The sequence below is a fragment of the Stylophora pistillata genome, chromosome 1 (genome assembly GCF_964205215.1).
Source record: "Stylophora pistillata chromosome 1, jaStyPist1.2, whole genome shotgun sequence".
Taxonomy (NCBI): domain Eukaryota; kingdom Metazoa; phylum Cnidaria; class Anthozoa; order Scleractinia; family Pocilloporidae; genus Stylophora; species Stylophora pistillata.
The window spans coordinates 57,318,880-57,325,146 of NC_142519.1; positions in this window are offsets into that span (position 1 = coordinate 57,318,880).

Genomic DNA, 6,267 nt, shown 5'->3' on the forward strand with positions numbered 1-6,267 from the left:
TCTTGTTACAAGTAACACACAATTCAGTATTCGATCGCATTTCCCATTGGAGCCAAAACGCATCATAATTGTCTACTTTGTATGTGTCTCAGTCAAATAATATTCCCAGAGATCCCTAAGTGGTCTTAATGTTCATTTCTCTGTAAAAATTCTAGTGATCAAGCCACATATAGTGATTTTGAAAACTTGCTCGTAAAATATTGCGTGCGAAAGGCAGTCGTAAAGTCCTTGACCTAAATACGTACTGTGACTTCGCAATTAAGAACGTTTATATATGCTTGATTTCATTTGCCACATAGTAACTGATAAATAACTATTTCTTCTTTAATTAATGGCCAAACTTTTTTCTCACTGAAATGTTGGAAAATATGTCTGCTTGAGCTCTGTCATGTTCATACCTGTAGACACACCCAGTAGAGGAAGCAAAAATTTCATTCGTCATTCCAAACCCTTCCCCGTGCAACTTTCCTGAAAACCGAAGCATTTGCGACAATCCACAGGCTGACACTGATTCGCTCACACGCCCACTAAATCATCGAAATGCCTCTTCTACGCGTTAGTAAACACAGTGTGTCATTTTTACAATTAGTTTGTTTACTTCAAGGTGCCATGAAGGCGAGAGCGTGGAAACACTATGGTGGTCCATTATCAAATACAGGAAGCTTAGCTATTCGCTGGGTACTTGAGTCGTTTTTCCGGAGTGCACAGCTAGTAAGAGTTTAAATGAAATTATAGACAAGCTTTTGTTAAAAGAGTTGGTGTATGAACCGGAAATTTTAGCATTTTGATTCATTCATTCTTTGTTGTATCTGCGTGATCACCATAGATAAGCGTGCTCGATAATTGATCAAACAACGGAGTTACTTTATTTCACTTCCTTATCAAGAAATTGTTAAGAAGTTAATCAGTCCATTTACTTAGATCATGCATAAAACAGGTTGCGAAAATTAAGGGTTTTATTGTGTCCTGTTTAAATATATTTTGCATCTGAAGCAAAGTATATAGTGTTTTCTGTTTAAAAATTTCAGGAGATCTTTAGGAGAATTAAGTCGAGTGGGTCAACACCTACTGTCAGTGATACAGGGGATAGCACAGTTCGCTGAGATTTGAATGAAATGAATTATAATTACACTTGTGAATTTGACAAATTACATTAATGGATCTAGCTAGTTACACTGTCGCTAGATCCGAAAACACGTCATTGAAACCACATGAATTGGCCAGCATTGGGCTATTGTGACAACTCTGGTTCAGTTCATATGACACCTTTTCTTCTTCTTCTTAAAGGGAATGACCTTATCGAGGTACAGTGGCCGCCGACTCCTATCTTGTGAAGTGCCAGTTCCCTGGGAAAAGGTGTTCTTTTATAATCGTGGAGTGTTCGCCTTGTTTTATTCAATTTATCGTTACCACGGTACCAAAACATTAATTTTGCACTTGTTGTTTTACAACGCTGTCTTTGTATTGCTGTTCTGCGGTTCAGTGCACTGCATTCGGAGAAGGGGCGCCTTGTATTTTCAGAAAATTATTTCTTATTATCCAACTGTGCTTCGTAGAGTACAAATAACGCGCAAGACGAGTACAAATATCACGCGATATTTGTACTCCAGAAATATCCGCGAAATTCGCCCACACTGAAATAACAATTTGGCATGTAGGATAATAAATCGCTTATTAGACGTTTTGTTGTGTAGTATCGCCGAGTATTTTTACCCGTTTATATTTTTACTCACCCTACAGGCTCGTCAAAATACGGCACAACTCGTAAATATACTCAGCGATACTACACAACAAAACGTCTAATAAGATATTTATATTTACATCGTGGACTAACGAATTATCGTAATAGATCATAAAGCAAAGTAGTCCAATTGTTTTGTCAGCCGTACGCGCGGAAACGAAACAAATAGCAGAGAGAAATTCGGTAAATTGTTTCCGGGGAACCGAAGCGTCTTATGTATATAGAGCTTTGAAAACACCTTATAAAGTTTTATATCATTGTTATTTACTAGATATTTGTTTTGCAGAGGCCTATACTGAGGGCCGTAGGAACTCGGTTGAAAAGTTAACTAAACTGGACTCCTTAGCATAAATCACCGTCATCAAATCAAATCTAATCTTCTCTGTTAGAAAAACTAATCATTAGTATTACTTACACTCGCTTGCCTGAGAGTTAAACTGTAAAGAGTGCCTTGCGAACTCTAAGTTTCATCAAAGCATCCCAAATAAACGGATATCGTCTGGCATTTGGCCTCAAGTTGTTCTCTCCAATTCCCTGGATTTAAGGGTTTGAGGTGGTCATGGGGTACTGATTTGTAATTAGAAAAAAAAAAACGTCAAAACGGCTTCGTTATAAAAGTATAAGAATCGAGTGAAAAGCAAAAATGAATTGCGGATACTGAATCAGTGTTATCACCTATTGAGCCCAACTGTTGCTCGCTACAGAATTTTTACAGAATTCAGTCCACAAGTTCCTATTCGGTGTGAACTCACAGATGCCGACTATATTTCAGCATCCATGGCGATAAACTCGATTGCTTTTTTTTATTATTATTATTTACTTTTTTTTTATTTTCATAGGGAAGATGTGAAGTTAACCCCTTGCTACAAAATGCCCATTTACCATTTTAACTTCCTGAGTGTACTTTTACTTCAGCTGATGGCTGAGAAAAAAAACACAAGGATTATTTCTTAATAATGGTAGTTTACACATCAATGAATGAACAATACTAACAAAGAGATTTTCGTGGTATTTTCATACTGAGGATTTTCTGTGAAGGTTTAGTCGATTCTCAGAAAAGAATCCGCAAAGGTGGTCCATGTCTTGGAGCTCTTTTTACGGTGGAATATTTGTATGAAGGGTGAGCGTTTTGTTATGTCTTTTGGTGGGTAATGAAAAACAAACAACAGCTCGTGTTGAAATCTCGTTAAAATTCATTCTTCAAGAATCGCAACTTTACTTGTGTTATCTCAAGAGTACAAACTACATTTTGGAAAAGTGCAGGGAAAGTATGCAAAGTGGACAATTTGTCGTTTTTACTGGATGAAGTGCCTTCAAAACCCTGGGGTTTCATAGCTGAAAAGAGTGCTCCTTTCTGGTTGTGGCAAAGCAATTATGAAAACAATCAGCCACCGCAATTAGTGAGCTGTCCGCAAATGTACTTTATGTCCGCTATGAGTATTTTGCTTTCGATAACTATCAACACAATAATACGAGCTATTGATTACCAAGGACGAAATAATCCAAGCAGTTTATCGCGGAAAATTTAGTGCAATACGTCTTTTTTCAAAGCAGCTTGGCTGGTGTCGTAGATAAATACGAACATGTGGTTATTTCAAGACGTATAATTCGATGCCAGAGAAAATCTCAGCACTGAGCGAGATTACGAAAGCAATTAACACCCTGGGAATATTGCCCAGTGAGTTATTTCCTGCCGTCTGGTGTCAGCTGATAGGGGGATCTGCGGTATTCAATTGCTTTAATGGATTTTTTGGGTACGCCTCTTGTCGGCGAGCAAACAAAACAAAGAATCTATCGGAATTCTGCTGGTTTGCGTTTGTTTGTGCGCCTTTGAAGCAGACGAAACTCAAACAGCTTTTTTGGAAATGCACTTAAGCGGATTACTTGATTATCATAGCGATAGTTGGAGATGTTTTTGACGCAAAGAGCGTTAAAATTTCGGTTAAAATTTCGGTTAAAATTTCGCAGCACTTTAAGTATTGAAAGACGCTGTTCTCAACCAAAGGGCTTCCCACAATGGATCATACAAACCACTTGCAAAGTTCTTCTTCACTTGTCCCGTAATTGTCAAAGTAGTTAATTGTTAGTCCTCTTTTTTTATTTTTTTGATAAGTTTCTTGAAACTTCTTACAGTAAACATAATAGAAAAATCAAAGTAGTTCAAAATCTTGTCCGAGTAAAAGCTGTTTTGCTTGAAACCATTTAATGTTGTGAAGGCGAATAGCCAAGGAAGGGAATTACCTTGTAGTAAATTGATCAAGATGCCATACTCTCTCACAGAGGAGTTGTTGGCTCCGTTTATTTTCCGAAATCGATCATAGTATCTTAATCTGCTGAAAACACATGTTTAGCTGTCGATATTTTATTATTAAATACTATGCTTTTATATTTTCCTTGGAAAATACGCTCGTTGAAAAAATGGATATCGCCATGTCAATACGGTATACTTCAGTTATTCTTTGATTCAATCGGAAAAAAAAAACTAGTTAACTTTTGTTATCAGAAGAAATTCCAAATATGAACAAACACAAAGTAATTGGTAGATTTAGCAGCCCCCAAAAAATTGTTTTTTCAGAACCGACCAGAGACTTTCATCGTCTCGCAAAACATGCAATCTTTATCACTCTTTGTTTGTAAAGCGGTAAAGTTGGAAGAAGCTCTTAATCATGTGCATTTTAAGGTCTGACAACCCCTCTTAGCCAAGTTGTTCGTGAAATTGTACACATATTGGCACATATCAAGAAAATGCCAGAATTATACTAAGAGAACATTCCTCTTCTCGATGAAAAAAAAGTTACGACTAAAATATTTAATCTACATGAAGAGCTGACGAACAAAAGGGGGCAATTCAACGTATATTTCACCAGGCAAAGTCTTAATTGATTTAAAGCAAATACGAATTTTCTGTACGATTTCCTTTGTTTATCATTCTCTTTTCGCGCAGAAAAGTGATTTATAAAACTATAACCGGGTATCTATCCAAAGCAATCTCCAAAATATGCTTGCGATTGCCGCTGATTAAATTGATCGCTTTCGATTTCCGTTTAGGAAGTGAATTTGCGTCATAGTGATGTCATAACTGGCTTGGGATTTTATTTTCGGATCAGGTAATGATGTGCTGAAATCGTGCTGCTTTTACATTACCGCGGTGTAATTTATTATTTGCGAAAGGAGGTATGTTCTGTGACTGCTACTTATCAAACGTTTAATTCTTAGGTGCGGTTATCTTCGACAGTTGTGATAAATTGCTTTAACTTTTCTGTTGAAAGCCGACACGCGAACTTACGATTTATTGCAGTGTCAAAGTGATTTTTACAAATATTTACACAACTGGATTTTTCAATAATTTGTGCCAGTGGGGTTTTTCCGGAATGTCGTAGGCCCCTTCAAGTTCAATTTTTCTTTTACTTCTTTGAAATCCTCAGAGATATTACAAACATTTGCCTTTGTTTTGTCTGAGGCACTCACAGGCAACCACACCTTGATTTACCCAGTATAATTGAGTTATCACTTTGTCATCCAAGAATACTTCTGTAGCGGTTTCTCCGAAATGAAACATGTGAAAGTCTGAGGAATTTCTAGGGTAGGGTAGGGGTATTTAAGGCTGCTTACTTCATTGCTTAATTGTTTGAAATATGCACTTTTACGGAAGTGAGGTAAAAATCAAATTCTCCTGCAGAATGCAAGCATCACAATTTCGATCAAATTCCATTCTTGGGCGCATAGAGAAATACCTTATTACAATATTCGTTCTGTTCAACATAACCTGGGAGACAGGCTTTATTTGTTTTTTTTTTCCTTTTTGTTTTTGTTTTTTTGTTTTGTTTTTTTTTTTGGTTTGTTTTGTTTTACTTTTTTGCGTTTTTTAGGCGAGAAAATGCAAACTTGACGTTCTTCTCACGCTTCGGGACTGGTCACTAGTCGCCTGGGGAGGGGAGGGGGTGGGAGGATTTTGGTTGTGTCACGATATAATTTACTGATCCCCCATTTTATTTAATTTATTTTTTCTTCGAGAAAATTGTTTTCTATCGTTTCAGTTGTACTCTTAATCCCGGTCCTGTCCCTTTGGTCCAATGCGGAATTCGGGCATGCTTCTGAACGATACAGCATACAACCACATCTCGACTCGACAAGCTTGCTCAATAAAGTATTTCATTACATGACCAAAATAATTCCGCTTCACTGTCGGGCCGGTTAAGTCAAAAAGGAATTCATAAAAGTCGTCTCTGCACAGAAATTACGAAAAATGTACACCCATTTTGTGCAAACTTTTGTCGGTCTCTCTCACTCTTTTTGTCTTTTTTTCTCTCCGTGAGTTACAAGCATTTTTCTAATACAAACCCCTCAAAAAGTTGTCTCTATCAGGTTTATCAGTTTCATGGTTTATTTCCAGGATTTAATTGTATCAAGTCAGGAGTTTGATCATAAAAGAATCATCTGACACTGGTGTGGCTCGTGACTGGAAATAAAGGAACCATTTTCATGCATGTTGTCTGACTCGTTTCTGAGTTTGGCCCTTGAGCGAT